Source organism: Dipodomys spectabilis, unplaced genomic scaffold, assembly GCF_019054845.1.
Source record: "Dipodomys spectabilis isolate Male_0828 unplaced genomic scaffold, ASM1905484v1 ptg000032l, whole genome shotgun sequence".
NCBI classification, from domain to species: domain Eukaryota; kingdom Metazoa; phylum Chordata; class Mammalia; order Rodentia; family Heteromyidae; genus Dipodomys; species Dipodomys spectabilis.
Window position 1 is genome coordinate 302,162 of NW_024870709.1, and position 17,816 is coordinate 319,977.

The window sequence follows — 17,816 nt, forward strand, 5'->3', positions numbered from 1 at the left end:
TAGGATTCTGTTTAAAAATCTTTCTTAAGGAGAAAGCAGTACATTAGGTTGTTTAATCTAGAATCAGATGGAAGGAATAGGATGAGCTCATGAGAAAGAGTAAGGGCACAATGGAAAGTCTCATGGTGTGCAGCCTGTCCATGAAGTGGTAGGCACAAAAAAGTCCTCATGCAATCTACTGTGCCTGCATGAATAAATTGATATTAGTACCTTTAATATGTACTCGAACAAGCCATTAGTAGTACAGTTTTAACTGAAGAAGATTTACCAAGGAAAGTTCTCGATAAATAGCACATGTCCTTAATGTTTCTTAGAGTGAAGGGCAGGTAGAATGAAGGGCAGAATGTACCTGAGCTATGATGCTGAGTGTAGTTTTCTGTTACCTGTACACAGTACCATCAAACACAATGTCACCTGACCATTCAGACTCTAATATTAGATGCATGCATCTCTTTATGTAAAATCCTGGTTTCTTCCATGTAGGTTTAATAAAATCTTAACCACATACATATATAAATGAGAGGGAATAACACACATAAATGCAAGACATATTTCAGCGAAGTACAAACTTTATGGAAAAAGGAATGGGAATCTTTTATACCCAGGCTGTGAAGCTGTGACAAGTGGTGGTACAATATCAAATACGAATATTTTCATTACACCGTCTTTGATCAACCAAGTTGAAGCATGCTGAATCTAAAGTGTACACTCTGCCAGCAAAATAATCATAAGATAAAAATTTCACTGTTCAGACAAGAAATCAACTTATAAAAAATAACTCTGGAAAGAAATTTAGAGGTATCAGAGGAAAGAGTCCTACTGGTTTGGTGACCCCGGAAGTTTCTCAGTAGAACCCCTAAGACCAATATCTGCCACAGAAATATGGGCAGCAACAGCCATATCTATTCCCTCCCTATCCATGATATTTATATCCACATAACCCACACCACCGTAGCCATAGCCACAGCCTAGGCCACCACACCCCCAGCCTAGGCCCACATAGAAGGTTCCATAGTAGCACATTGTTTGGGGGGTAGGAGGCAGAGTTGAGAGACAAGCAATAGTTTCTTAATGTAAATGTCTGTTCACAGCCATGGGGCCTTTTATATGCAGCCAGTCTTGGATAGGGAACATCATAGGCATTGCTGGCCTCATAATTTTAGCGTCATTTCCCATAGATAAAATTTACTGTTGACTTACAAAATGAGAGTTTCTCATAATATGGTTTTGCTACTATACCAATGATCCTGAAGTTATAAAAACACATATTTTTGTGTATAATTAATTGAGGCTTGAGTAGTTATTAAACATTCTTTCCTAACTCCCCAAAACCTTAGGTCTGCTAGCTGAAAGAATTAAATTCCCCCCAGGTAACAAAAATAATATTCTAGATGTAATCCCATCAATAAGAGAACCTTGGTTGAGATTTGGAAGACATTAGAAGCATTAGCAATTCCCCTGAGTGTTTTGGGCTTCGCTCAGCAAAATAAGAACCTTGGTAGGAGGCTCATTGTGATTTTTTGTTAGGATGACCTGCATCAAGTCAAGTAGATTTAGAGATTTTTGTTTCTCTACATTTTTGTACATGTTGACCCATATTTATTCATTGAATGGCTATGTTTTGGTTACTCCATGCAACATAGCATCTGGTCTTTTTTCCAGATTTGGTTTGTTGGTGAGCTGTCTAAAAAACTTCAGTTTATTGATGGTAATACAAGAATGTAAAGTTGACATGTGTGAATTTGAAATTGTGCTGGATAGAAATGACTGTTCCTTTAAGGTAGAATTTCTAGGGTTGATGATGTATTCATGTTTTTTACTTTTAGATGGTGCCATAACTGAATGGGAATTATCTGTCAGGAATGTTTACAACATCTAGTGTTCTTAAAATCACCTGTCATTTTTCAGTTTCTGACTTTAGTCCTTCTAATAAGTGTATGGTGCTATTTGATGGTGGGTATAATTTGCATTTTTGTGCCCTAATGAGATCAATTACTTTATTGTTTTTTGTAAAAAATGTTTGAGCAAGATTTGGCCATTTAAAATTCTTTTTTTTACCTAATTTTTGTAGCTATTTAATTTTTTTGATCAAAATTCCTTTCTAGGAATATACTACTGATGTATTTTCCTTTTCAGTGACTTTGTTTCATTTCTTAAAAAAGTAGGTGCTATGTTATATTTAGGAGAAATAAATTCTATTTTTGTATTTCATAATACATTAACCATAGGTAATACTATAGTGTATATTCCAAAAAGAGCTTGAAGAAAAGAGTTTAAATTCATTTCAAAATTTCCTTATGTTTCCTATTAAATTTACTTATATATTCATTATAGAGAAATGATGATTGAGAATTTAAATCTTGTCACTCTGACTGGCACATTACACAAAGTGTAAGAATTGAAATAGGCATAGGTCTACAGGATTTTTGTACTTCAGTACTAAACATTTTAAAACAGATGATTTAGTTTTGATCATGTCTAATTTCCCAAAGTATTTTTTTTGGCTAGTGCTATCTGTATTTTGTTCAGAAATCATCTTCTATTTCAAATTAATAAAGAGATTCTTATTTTGTTACAAAAGATAAGTCAAGATTTATTTTCTTACCTTGGGGTTTATTTCATTTCTAACATATTTATAAGATATTTCTTTGCTGCTTTGTTTGTCCCTCCCCCACGGTATAACCCCTGTTTTCACTGTATTTGATGTTGGTATAATTTGTGGAGGGGAAGGGAAAAAACAAAGTGTTTAAATAGGGATACAGGGGGACCCATTGCAACAATGAGATGTACAAGATGTTATATCGAAAATGAACTTTGGCACGGGGAAGGGAGATGGGGCGGGGTGTGGGGGGGAGATAGGAAGGGATGGGAAGGGGAAACAAAGGAGGAGGCAGCAATGCTTGATAAGAAATGTACTCATTACCTTGCCCATGTAATTGTAACCCCTCTCTACGGTATTTTTACAATAAAAAAGATTTATTTTCTTTATGTAGTTATTAAATTAAGCTAATAATCTGCCTTATTATGTTAATCTTTCTCATCTTCTGGATTGCATTGATATATCAGTCTCATAAATCTTGCTCTTGTGTATTCTTGAGTGTGTTTGTAATTTAGTCCTTTTCCCCAATGTTCTATATGATTATTTTACAAGTTGGATTGTGTTTGGACATGCTTGACTCTGTAATTAGTAATAGCAAAGGTTCCATTTGGTTCCATTAATTTATTTCAGTGACTAAGATCTTAAACTTAAATGAAAGTTGTGGGATTTTTGTCATCCTTGTCTTGTTCCTAACTTTGAGGGAAATGATTCTGTCCTACAGAATTAAACATGAAAGAGAAATAGATTTTTTGAGATGCTATTTATCAAATTGAGGAAGTTATTTTCTTCTATTCCTTAGATACATTAAGATTCATGTATGGCTGTTGAATTTTATCCTGTTTTATCTTAATCTACTGGGATATTCATATGACATTGGTTCTTTTTCTGGTAATGTGATGAATTGCAGCAAATGACTCCTCAGGTCCTAAACGAATGTAGGGGTTCTGCAATTTTTGAAGTATAGTTCCTAGGATTTGATTTGATCCTATATTGTTTTAGATATTCACAGTCATGTTTAGAATATATACTCTCCTTTCATGGAAGCCCCTTGCTAGGTATTGATGTTGTTAGTACATTTTGCCCTTTTCCTCTTTTGTGGAAAAGTTAACTTATTGTTGGTACTGTTTTATAAAGAAGTTGTTTAAAGAATTTACTAATCAAAGCAACTGGGCTTAGAGTTTTCTTTGCATCACAATTTTTTCTTTTGTGATGGGCTTGGGTCTTGAACTTAGGGCCTGAGTGCTGTTCTTTAGATCTTTTGCTCAAGGCCATTAAGGGAGGAATAATATCTTATCAATCATAAACCTTTAAAGGAATAGTGAAATATTGCATATGCCATTGGTCCAACAAGACTTTCAAAGTGGATAGGGCATAGACGGGTATAGAAATTTACTGTTAGGAAAGAAGTTACTTTTAAGAATCCTGGAAAGAAGTGCAAAGAAACATAGGTTCCATGGTTTCCCTTATTTGCAATAACTAGTATATATCTGAGACAAGCAGAAAAGGTCAGATATGATGATGTTAAGCAAAATGAACTCCAAGATAAGGACACAAGTAGTTTTTCATTTCTTGCTATTGTTTTTAATGCATTTATAAGGTGTCACGTGATTTTTTTGTTGCTTCGTATGTCCCTCCCCACAGTATAACCCCTGTTTTCACTGTATTTGATGTTGGTATAATTTAGGGAGCGGAAGGGAAAAAACAAATTGTTTAAATAGGGATACAGGTTGACCCATTGCAACAATGAGATGTATAAGACGCTATGTCAAAAAATGAACTTTACAATTTAGGCAGAGGGGTGGAAGATTGGAAAGGTGGAAATGTAATTGTGGAATGGGAGGGAAGGGATGGTAGCGGAAAAACAAAGGAGGGGGCAACAATGCTTGATCAGAAATGTACTCGTTATCTTGCCCACGTAATTGTAACTCCTCTGTACGGTATTCTCACAACAAAAAAAGAGAGAGATGTACTCATTACCTTGCTCATGTGATTGTAACCCCTCTGTACAGTATTTTCACAATAAAAAACATTTTTTTAAAAAAAAGAACCCTGGAAAGGATACTCAGAAAATAGTGAAGAGTTTTACTATCTAAGTGACGCTGGTGGTTTCTCTGTAGAACCCATAAGACCTGTATCTGCCACAGCAAGATGGATGGTAGCAGCCATATCCATACCCTCCAAGGCTGCAATAATTATGGTCATAGCCCAGGCCACCATAGCCATAGCCCAATCAATCCACAGCCCAGAACATCATAGTGTTTCCAAAGTAGCACCTGGTATTATAAGTGGGAGTTCAGTAGATGAGGAGAGAATTGGTTTTAATTTAGATGTTATCATCCCCAAATAGGGGCCTTTGTACATGCTGTCATGTATGAGTACTGCAAACCTCAAGCCTTAGTGCCTTTGTAATTTAGCACAATTTCCACTAATTTTTTCATGTATCTTTTGTTTATTTAGGAAAAGAGAGTTCCTCATGAGAAAGAATTCTTTGCTATATATCTAGTTTCCCATGATACTTGGAACATATTTTCTGTGTGTGTGTGTGTGTGTGTGTGTGTGTGTGTGTGTGTGTGTGTGTGTGTATGCCTGTCCTGGGGTTTGAACACAGGGCCTCAGTGCTGTCCTTGAGCTCAAGGCTAGCTCTCTACCACTTTTAGACACAGCTCTACTTCAAGCTTTTTAGGTAGCTCATTGGAGATAATGGTGTCATGGACTTTCCTGCCTAGACTGGCTTTGAATCATGATCCTCAGATCTCACCTAATTCTCTTCCTAATTAGCTAGGACTACAGGGATAAATCACTAGTGCTCAGCTTATATTTTTTCATTTAAAATAGCCATTTTAAGTATTAGTTTGTCATTCTTGCCACTGCACTACTAGGTCACTAAATTCCTGGAGTACATTTCCACAGATAACCCATAAAACAGCATTCTGCATGCTATTCCATCAATAAGAGCCTGGAATGTGATTTCAAAGATATTAGAATTGGAATTCCTCCAGAATCCTTCTTTACTCCAGAACACGAAGGTCTCATTAGCGAGCTTAATCTGGTTTTATGTCAGAGCACTTCAAACATGTGTCGATAGATTTGTTTCCTTGTTATTTTTTTTTTGGAGGGGGGAGCAGATTGATTCTGACCAATATTTATTAACTGACTGTTATATGTTAGGTCCTCATTACTTGACATAGCACAAGGCATTCAGTCCTTTCTGCAGATCTCTGTGGTTGCTTCCCCAAACTACTTCAGTTTCTCAAAAGGCAGCATAAGAATGTTTATGATACATTTTGTTGACATGTAGAAGGCACACAACAGCTGGGCTAAACAAAAATGTTCATTCTTTAGAGTGGAATTTCTGGCTTTAATAATCTAGAAACATATTAATAGTATATTTAGATACCATACACTTTTCACAGGGCTAATTACTTGCCCACCAGGACTGTTGGCAAATTGGTGACTGAGAATTCTCAAAATACTTGATATTTTCAGTCTCTAATTTGAGCTACCCTGGGGGTACACAATGCTATTTTCTTGTACTTATAAGTTGCATTTTCTTGCTCTGTGGTTGTCCACCTTTTGTTTTTGTTATAAAATGATGCTTGATATTTTTGTTCATTTTAATAGTGTTTTGTGTCTTTCTTAAATGTCTTCAATATTTTCTTTAATTTGAGTGCATCAGAAATATCTTTCTTTTAAGTGAGCTTTTTTTTTTTATAAAGACAAGAACTCTAATTGTAACACAACTTTGTCTTTGGTGGATACTATTTTTTATATTTCAAATTTCTTTATTACTTACTTCAATTAATAAAAAATTGTGTCTTACACTAGTGCAGGATGTGAGTCAAGAATATTTTCTTTACCCATCTGCCAAGTGAAGCCAACACTCTCTCTTTTGGTCCTTATTTTCATTTTTAGGCGGTGAGATGTTATTATTCAAGGGTGGCTATCCTTTATGCTTGAATCTTTGCACAGAAGTACAGAATGTTCCTTTCCATTGGCCTATGTGCTTCTCAGTGAAACAAGACCATCTGGCTTTTCTATTATTATGTGATTTATTTTTAATGACAAATCTGTATTTTATTTTCCAGTCTCTTTTTCATTGATCTATTAAGTAATTAACCATCAGTAAGCTCATTAGCTAAGAGCCATGCTCCAAGGCTGAATAAATGTTTTGGTAGTAGTCATACTTATCCTATTTCTAATCTCAAGAGAAACTGTCCTATATTTCATTATTAACTATGATATATTAGCTGTAGTTTTTATGAAGATACTATTTGTCAAGTTGAGGAAGTTATTTCCTTTGCCTATCTTACTAGCTTAAAAATTTTATAAAGAAGTATTAAACATTATCAAGTTTTATCTTAATCTATTGAAATATTAACACTACTTTCTTTTTTTGTTAATATGATGAATTGCAATGACTGAATTTCCATTTGGGATATTTGCAATCTGAGAACATAATTCATGGGATTTGGATGGATGGTATACTTTTCTAGGGTTTTAGAGTGGTGTTCAAAAATATACATTCCTGTTTTTCTTACTAGCTCTTTATTTCATGAGTAGTTTTGCCAAGTTCTTGCTTTGTGTATTTAATTGATAGATGTTAATATTTTCTCACAAAGGAAACCCTTTGTGAGACCATCTTGATAAAAGAATTTCTCTGTGAATACATCTATATGATGTTGAGGAATGACATTTCCTAAGATAAAATTATGTTATTGTTCCTTACATGAGTAAGGAGATCTGGAAGCATTTAAAAAAATCATCCTGGTTTCAGAGGAGAATTGGAAACTAGAACCACAAATAAAAGAATCAGTTCCATGAGTGGGAAGTACTGAGACAGATGTGCAGATCTGGTGACATGAGCTCCTTTCTGGAGAAGTTTTGTGAGAATATTGACCAACTAAGCAAAAAGGAAGCATAATATAGTTTTTCCTGTCTTTTAGCTTGAATTGTTGGGGAGCAATCTGTAGCAGGAACACAGGACCATCACACAAGGACACAGCACCAGGAGCTGTCCACTGTGTGCATACGTGGAAATAATGCAGTTTTTAAAAGCTATTATCTGAGAACAGACTTTCAGTCAGATCAGATAAAGGAAGATAATGAGTAGCACAGAGTACCACAAAGGCATTTTAAATGAGCAGTCTTGTCTAAAACTGCTAAGTGTAGATGGTGCCTTTTACTTTCCCTTTAACGTGCTCTTATAATGTACATTGTGATATTTCAAAAGTTTGTGCATTTAACAATGTTAACATGTGCATTTAGCATTTTGTTCATTGGTTCATCTTTTTCTCTATCTCTTCTTCCTTTTTCTCCTTGTGCCATCTTCTCCAGCTAACTTAACACAGCTTACATGTGTAAAGGCTCCCTGAGGTGACACCATGGAAGAAGGTTTTCTTTTTTATATCAATTTCTCTAGGGACCCTTCCAACAAAATTATGCTTCTTCATTTGAAGTAACCTATTCTCTTTGCTTAGCTGGACTTTATATAGATGTTCTACCCCAGCACCAGAAGATATCGGATCACTTTTTTTTTCTGCCCATCAGATGAGAACACAGGTGTTTGTGGAGTTAGAGAGACATTTGTGGCTGAACAACCAGTTGGTGACAGGTCTGCTTAGCTCTGCTTAAGTTTTTATTAAGAACAAAGGCAGCATTTTCTATGTTATTTTGATCAGCATAGAGTCAGGTGGAGGGGAAGAGGTTGAGTGAAGAAAAGTGAGGAGCAAAATGAGGATTCTAAGCAAGTAAAACTCTGCTAAAGGACATGGGGATGTGTAGAACACGCCTCAGATAGTCTATGTTATATGTGAACATAGGGGAATTACTATTGGGATTGTTATCATGATCTAAAATTAAATTCATCCACCTAGAAATCTATTTTTTTTGTTGGTTGTGGGGCCTGAACTCTGGGCTTGGGCACTGCCCCTCAGCTCTTCAGCTCAAGGCTAGCACTCTACCACTTGAGCCACAGCCCTACTTCCAGCTTTTCCTGCTTATGTAGTGCGGAGAAATCGAACCCAGGGCCTCATGCATGCGAGACAAGCACTATACCACTGAGCCAACTTCCCAGCCCCAGAAGTCCTAGTTTTAATTGAAGGAGGTGTGGCTAAACATAGTGATCTACATAAATCCTATAGCGTCCTACTTTTGAAATGACAAAGCTGAACAAAAGATGCCTGTTCCTAAGTCTTGCATTTTGCCATCCAGCTCACAATTCTACTTGAATAAATATTATTATCTGACTTCCCAAACCTTCTAAATATGATGGTGTATTTTCAAAAAGATCCTGAGTGATTCCACATACTCTAAGTGAAATACACACACACATCAATACCATATATCAATAAATGAGAGAAGGCAAACATCAATGCAAAGCATTTTGATGTGAAAGAAAGTGTATTGGAAAAAAACCAATTTTTTACATCTAGACCTTTCAACCATGATTAGTGATATAATAATATTTTCAAGTGTAAATTTTTTTGTGAAGAGGTGAGGTATTTTGGTCAATGAAGTGAAAACATGCTGAATCTGAAGTATTCAACCTGGAGGTGAATGTCTAGGGTGAGTCTAGTAGCCCAGTGGCCCCAAACATTTCTCGGTAGAGTCCATAGGACCATTCAGTATCTGCAAGATGGGCAGCAGCCATATCCATATCCTCCACAGCCATAGTTCAGGCCTCCACAGCTATAACCCAGACCACTACAATAGTTGTTGTAGTGGCTCATGTTGTCATGAGTCAAAGCTCTGTGGGAAAGAATAGAATTTAGACTATTTATATATTGTTAGAGGTGGGTGGCATCAACCACAGGTATTGCTGTCCTAATAATTCATAAGCACTTGAACTAGAAAATTGCACAGAATTTTGTTTACTTGGGAGGAGTTTCCTTTTTTTAAATAAGGTTTTTTTTTTATTGTGAAAATACCATAAAAAAGGGTTACAATTACATGAGCAAGGTAATGAGTACATTTCTTATCAAGCATTGTTGCCTCCTCTGTTTTTCCCCTACCATCCCTGCCATCCATCTCCACGACTATACTCCACCCCTTGCCCCCCACGCAAAAGTTGTAAAGTTTTTTTCGATATAGTATCTTGTATATCTCATTGTTGCGATGGGTCCACCTGTATCCCTACTTAAGGAATTTCTTTTCTCCCTTCCCCTCCCCAAGTTATGCCAACATCAAGTACAGTAAAAACAGGGGTTATACCATGGGGGAGGGACATACAAAGCAACAAAAAATCACATGGTACCTTATAAATACGTTAGAAACTATAGCAAGCAAGAAAAAAAACCACTTATATCCTTCAAGAAGATTACTTTGTGATTAAGTATCTCAAAAGTAAACCACGTGATTCTATGTTTTCTCCCATAGTGAGAAGTAGTTATGGTGTGTAATTGTGTTATTATTAGTTTATCCTAAACTCAATGACAAGCTTACCAGAGTGAATTACAAAAGAAGATTCTGCGTGTAATTCACAAGGAAAGAAACCTAAGTGAGATTTCAAGGACATTAGATCATTTTCTGCTTCACTCCACACAAGGAAGCTTATCACACACATTCTGATGTTGTGTTGGGCTGTCTTCCACCAAAGAGTTCTTTTGGCTTTCTATTTTTATTGTCCATTTTGTCTGTGTTTATTTGGTTGAGCTGATATGTACAGGGAACCAGGTGGGACATAAAGAATGCAATGCTTTGTCTACAATTTGTTTTATTAATGTGTTTTCTGAACTTGCTTTTTTCTTAAAACACAACACACGAATTAATCTGGATTTGTGAATTAATGAGTATGTAGATGTGACAAAAAGATTGGACTGGACAGTAAACATTTCTCTAGAGTGGAATTTCTGAATTTTAGGATGGATTTGTATAATTAGCTTGTTCAGGGACTGCCCTGAAATTTCCATCGGCGTTATTCCCAATCACATGTCAAGAAGTAATGTTTGCAGGATCCAGGTTCCGATTAGTCTCTCTATTTTTAGCCATTCTGATATAACATTTAGTGCTATTTCATTGTGGTTATGATTTGCATTTTCTTTCTGTAATGAAGTTGGTTACTGAATTTTTTATTTGCTGTAAAATCTTTTTTCAAGTTTTTGGCCATTTAAAATTTCTACTTTTTGTCTTTTTCTAATTATTTGTTTTCAACAAACTATTTTAGGATGTATATTCAAGATCTCTTTTCCTCATAAGTGGTTCTTTTAGCCTCTCAAAAGGAGACATTCTTAATTTTGAGAAAATCTGATTTAATATTTTGTTTCATAGCTATTAATCTTCATATCCTGTTTAAAAAACATTAAACATTTTAGATTGATGAATATGAGTCAGGATTCATTTTCTTTGTTATGATTATCAAATTAATACTAATTCTGATGTGATCAATACTTCTACTGCTCTGCATTGCTGTTGTGTAATAATTATATATTTATTATATATACAATTAACACATATATCTGACTTTTTATATAGCTTCTTTCCAGCAGTCTAAGTACTGATTTTTGAGCCAGGACCCTTTCTTCTTTTCACACAAGATTATATAATTTTTAAGCAATGTCTGCTTATCTACTAATTATCTCTCTATCAATCATCTCTCTAATCTATTGTTGCTTGGAATGTAAACTCATGCAACTGTGATGGGAAATACAATGAAGATTCTTTACAAAATAAAAAAAATCTACCATACAAGCTACACAATGTAGTTAACCAATTGCTGTGTAAATGTCCATAGGAAATAAAGTCAGCATACCAAAGAGATACTTGCATTCTCATATTTCTTGAGGCATTCACAATGGATAATCTATTCTATCAACCAAGGTATCAGTGGCAATTAAGTGGATAAAAATATGCTACATATATGCTGTGGACTGGACATGCCTATGGAAGATGGTAGGATTGAGGAAACACAGACACACAGACACAGACACAGACACAGACAGACGCACAGACACACAGACACAGACACACACACACAGACACACACAAACACACACACACACACACACACACACACACACACACACACACACTTTAGAGAAAGCTTGAGGCCAGGTGGATTGCCATCATCCAGATACCCGAGGGACTGAAGACAGCACAGGGTCTGGTTCAGCGTATTTATTTTTACAGTGTTTTTTCAGAAGGAAGGGAAGGGACAGATCGACAAATTAATAGCAAGTTACATTTAGTTGGTGCCAGAAGCTTTGGCAATACAGAAGGCCTGTGGTTAGAGATAGTTGAACTTAAAGTCCAGCTTTAAAGGTTAAGATGACAGAAATATCCTCTTTCTATGCCGTATCCGCTCTTGCTACCTCAGACCATAGTCGAGGGTGACAAGGCTCAGGACCGTGGCCCAGAGCTCCTGTCTCTGCTCATACACAGGTGTGACAGCTTCATGTCTTTGGCTCCCAAAACATGTACACTATGCAATATTATTCAGCCAAAGAAAGAATGTAATATGTTTATTTGCAGTGAAATGGATGGGACTGGAGGATATTTTGTTAAACAGAATAAACCAGATCTAAAAATGTAGATATTGAATATTTCTCTTATATAGAATCTAAAAATGTGCATCGGAATGTGGAGTAATTGTGAATGGTATGTGCCGGGGAATAGAGCAGGGTTAGGAAAAGTGAGGGAAAAGGTGGGTCGAAGGAGGATCAGATTGTTGAAGAGGGTCACACAGACCAAGGTGCATTGTGTTCATAAACAGCTTTGTTGAATGACACCTCCTTTATACACCTACTTAAAGATAATAAAACATTTCAATAAAAGTTTTAAAATAATATTTTCATCTTTATACGGGAGAACCGTCCATCAGACACTAGCCATTGTAGTTTATTTTTTTAAAGGTTTAGAATAAATTAGGTTGAAATATTTCAGAGAAAAAATATGACTGATAAAAGCTTTCAACATCTTTTGTTAAAAATATGTTTTTGTATTGTAAAAATACTGTACAGAGGGGTTACAGTTACATGAGCAAGGTCATGAGTACATTTCCTATCAAGCATTGTTACCTCCTCCTTTGTTTTTTCCCTACCCTCCCATCCCTCCCACCTCCACAACTACACTCATCCCTCTCCCCAACCCCCCCCACCTAAATTGTAAAGTTTATTTTTCAGTATAGTGTCTTGTACATCTCATGGTTACAATGGGTCAACCCTATCCCTATTTAAGCATTTTTGTTTTTTTCCTTCCTTCCCCAAGCTAGAGAAGTGTATATACAAGATGCAGGGCACCGACATCAAATAAAGTGAAAGCAGAGGTTATACCGTTGGGGAGGAACATACAAAGGAACAAAAAAAAATCACATGGTACATTATCAATATGTTAGGAACAATAGCAAAAAAGAAAAAACCACTTGTGTCCCTATCTTGGTGTTCATTTTGCTTAACCTCATCTTATCTGGTCATATGTACATAGCTTTTGAATTTTTCTGCTTGTCCCAGACATATACTAGTTATTGCAAATAAGGGAAACCATAGGACCTGTGTTTCTTTGGGCCTGGCTTACTTCACTTAATACAAGTTTTTCCAAGTCTTTCCATTTCCTAACAAATGGACGATATCATTCTTTCTGATGGAGGCATAGAATTCCATTTTATACCTATATATATATCTATCTATATCTATATCTATATATCTATATATATCTCACAGTTTCTTGATCCATTCATCTACTGAGGGGCACCTGGGTTTGTTCTGTATCTTAGCTATGGTAAATAATGCCCCAATAAACATAGTTGTGCTACACATCTTCTTTACTCAGGCCATTCAACTGTTATTATTTCAATATATTAACATTTTGTTGTCTGTCATTCCCAATCAATACCCTTTATCATCTCTAACATCTGCCTTACTTATCTGTGTATCTCAGTCCTTTTTACCATACTCCCTGATGTAGATATTCTAGAGGCTTTACTTTAATATACTACTTCTTGGAATGATCTAACTCCACACTGAGGAGGTCACATTAGGTTTATGATTTCTTAGGCTTCAAGTGGCTCTTTTCTAACAACAGCAGAGGTCATGTGAATGGTTTTCCTCTTTCTCATATGAGAAGTGCTTCTGCACATTCAGAGATATTTGTGCTCATGTTAGTCTAAGCCAGAAGTAAGAAATGGGTATGCTTACAATTTTATTTGCCAAATGTAATGTTTCACATGTTAGTCATTCTTCAACATGAAAACAAGTTGAGCAAAAATGTATTGTCAGGTCAAGTGCACATTTAAAAGGAAATTGGGAAAAGCCTCTCTATATAAGAAGTATACACAAGTCATCTCTCAAGTAAACTGTTTTATTTATGTATGAAGGAGAATTGATATTAGTATTTTAGCAGGTGTCAAAAATAATTGTTTTTAATTAATTTTGTTTTAACTAAATATGGTAATTTAAATAAAGCACAGGTTTTCATTTTTCTTAGAGCAACCTACTGGTCATATGAGATGTTTGAACCTGCTACATTGCTGCAGAGTGAAGAGCTACTATTGACCTGTAAATAATGCAATTTAAACTGTCTTGTGACTATCAAGATATTCTAGATAAATGAGTGCTTTTATGTAAAGATCTCTGATTCTTCCACATGCTCCTAGACAAAATATATACAGCTTCCACTCAAATGACAGAAAAATTAAATACACATGTAAAGTATTTTGCCATTATAGATAATATTTATTGAAAAAAATAGACAGGTTTTTCACAAGTCACTAAACTACAATGAATGAAGAAAATATAATACCTATTAGAAACACTGTTTGAATGCTAAAATATTTTATGTGATTTTTGTCAATCAAGTTGAAGCCTTGCAAATTACAAGTATTCAATCTGAAGAATAAGAGAAGAGGCGAAGATGTATTGCAAGTATATGAAGAAGAGTTCTAGTGGTTGAGTAGCTCCAGAAATTCCTTAGTAAAATCCATAGGACCAGTCTCTACCATAGCAAGATGGACAGTAGCAGCCCAAACCTTAGCCACTGTGCCCACCATAGACATAGCCATAACTACAGCCATAGCCCAGGCAACCATAGCTGTAGCCCAGGCCACTATAATCTTGAGTGTGAAGGGTTCAATTGGAGAGCAGGTAATTAATAACCTCTGCTGCTATACAGACATGACTTTTTATATACTTTCCATGCTAGGTGGGGCAAACCACATGTAGGTGGTAACCTGTTTGTATAGTAATTTACAATTTTTCAAATTTTAGAGGCCATAATTTATTATGAGAATAAGGAGTCCCTTGATGTGATGTCAAGATTCTGACAATCAAGGTAGATATTTTTGTCAAAGAACTTTGGTTATCTGTGTAATGCCCAGGTGGGAACTGTTTTGTTAGTTTAATGTCTACAAATAGTTTGTTAGAAACATGTTTTCCCCAAATTATTATATATTTCATATTATAATTTTCCTCTTGCAAGGGATATATACTTAGTCTTTCCAATAGCAGTACAGGTCATGTGACTGGTTTTATCTTTTTTATAGGAGAAGTGCTTTTTGTACATTCTGAAATATTTGTGCTCATGATAAGTCTAAGTCAGAAAGAAGAGATGCATACATTTACAAGGATTTCACTATCATGGGCATTTCAACTATTGACTAGAAATATTGTTGAAGGTATGTAACTTTCATATTATTTACGTTAGTGTGTAAATGTTTCCTTTAGAACTAAAATTATTTCTTTTTTATCAAGTAACTTTTTACATATGTCTTTGTAATTTACTCTCATCTTTCACTGAAATTTGTTATTTTTAGTATTACTGTTTTGGTATAGGTGAACTATAAAGATGAACATATATTTATTTAGTGTTTTTCTTGATATGTGTAAGTTTAATCTTTTGAGCAGATTAATAGCTTTTAAAATTTGTATGCCACATTGTTTTCAATACTCTGACCAAGACTGGGATTGTGAACATGATGCAGTTATTGTGCAAAGTTTATGATCTTCTTAACTCTTCCCTGTCTGGATTCAGTATTCTTATATCTATTTAGATAACCTGTAGGAGTAGCATTATCATAGCGGAGAGAAGATGAAAACCATGCTAGACATGACTGGTGTTCTTTATGTCAGCCAGAGTTGTTTACTGGAAAGTCTGGACACTATTTTTTCTCAACACGACTATGTAATCACATTCTTTACAGTAATATTCAAAACTTAATATTTGATGTTTCATACTTATATCAGAGAGCACCTTCTGTTGTAGAAAAAAATGGGAACCTAATGTTTTTGAGTAAAACCTAAGGTACTGATATCCTGTTGGCACTGATGTCCATTTATGTCATCATATTCTCCTTTTATATTTCTACTCACAGGCATCTGTGAGTGATTGCTGTAGTTTTTCCAGTCTTTGGGCATTTGAGCAAGACTAGTGCCTGAATAATTGCTCTAAGCTCTAGAATTTGAGATGTTTTAATAAGAAGACACTTAACTTTGGGCTTATGCATAAGGCATCATTTAGGAGGATTGAATGTTGAATATCCCCAAAGAGTTCATGTGGTTTATAAAGTTTCACTGCTAATTATCATATCAGTAAACTTCCTTATATTGAACCATCTTTGCATTTTAGTGTCAAATCTCACTTGGCAATGGAATACGTCCTTTAAAATACTGTTGTATTTTATTTGCTAGTATTTTATTCATAATTTGGCATGTCTGTTCTTGAGAAATGTTGGCTTATAGTTTCTTGTGCTTACTTGTGTGGATTTGATATGAAGCCTATTATGGCTTCATAAAACAAAATTTTAAGCATTTCCCTGCTACATTTCAGGAGTAAATGAGAGAAAGATTGATGTTAATTCTTTGAATATATTGTAGATTTCTTACGTAATGCCAGTTGATTCTGAGCTTCAAAGCATTCTTGGAATCTTTTGATTACTGATAAAACATTCCTGGTAATTTCTGTTTTGTTTAAGCATTTTACATCTTATGGATTTTGTCTTAATGGGTTTTATTTCCCTAGAAATATACTTGCTCTAAATAACCTGATTGTGGGCATATGATATTTTATTATACTCCTTTAAACTATTATAAAGATTTCAACATGATTCTTTAAAGTCACTTATTCATTACTGACTTCATTTTATTCTTCTACCTTTTTTTATAATTAATAATGTAGTTATCACTATATTATCAATTTTATTTATATTTTGAAAAATACAATTCAGCTTCATGAAAATTTATTGATTTGCTATTTTCTATGGGATTTTTTCTTGAGTACCACAAATAAAAATGACTTATTTGCAATAGCATAAAATATTAACCTCGGAATGAATACAATGAAATACATTTAAGGCTGATAAGATTCATAAAAATATTTACAAAGGAAATTTTTAAAAGACCAAAATAATCTGAGGACTTTCTCTTAGTGCTTTATCAATAACATAATTCTTAGTTATATTTGCTAGTTTTTCTTTTTTACTATGATTGACCAGGTAACTCAACAAGTTATATAGAAATATAATATATAAGAATTGCAGATACAATGTAGAGGAACAAAATTAAAAACTTATACCATGGAGAACCATAATTAATGTTCAGTAGAGAAAATTTGCATACTATAAAAATGATGTATAAAATTACATATGAGGAATACATTCCAGAAATAACAATATATTCTAGCCTTATGTATATCAAAAGTATAGTTCAATGACTGATGGACAAAATTTTAGTAAATCACATTGAAAATATAGTCCAAATATTTGATATGCATCACAGACTATGTGATACAAACGTACTTAAAATCATTAGAAAAATTTGGGAATATTTCAAGTGCCACTCCACTGACATTTTGATACCCAGAAAGTCTGCACAGTCATTCTGTAGGAAAGCTACTTTTGTTAAAATTTAGAAAAATCACACAGTGGCAGAACACTAACTGATATAATCCAATTTTGATATTGTAAAATATATAAAGTATTCAAATTTACATATTTAAATGTGCTTTCACGAGACACAAAAAATAATGTAATAATTTAATAAAACAAAAAAGATATATTTGATAAAGTAATAAAATATGATTTAATAATATAAATCTTTACAAGAAAACAGAGTCAAATTTGGTCACATTTTACACTGAAGTACAAATGAAAAAAAATCTGCAACCATTCCACAGTATAATTCAAATTCAACACCTTAATTTAATTTAGATTTAGTGGGGATTTCTGAAGACAATGAGGAGAGCTGCAGTAGGACAGGAGGACACAGACAATCATCTCAGCAGTGGAGGGAACCCC

The 17,816-nt window shown here is 34.5% G+C and overlaps 1 pseudogene; it reads right to left on the reverse strand.

Moving 5' to 3' along the window:
• Nucleotides 1-844: 844 nt before the first annotated feature.
• Nucleotides 845-1,023, reverse strand: LOC122105536 (annotated as a pseudogene).
• Nucleotides 1,024-17,816: the final 16,793 nt, after the last annotated feature.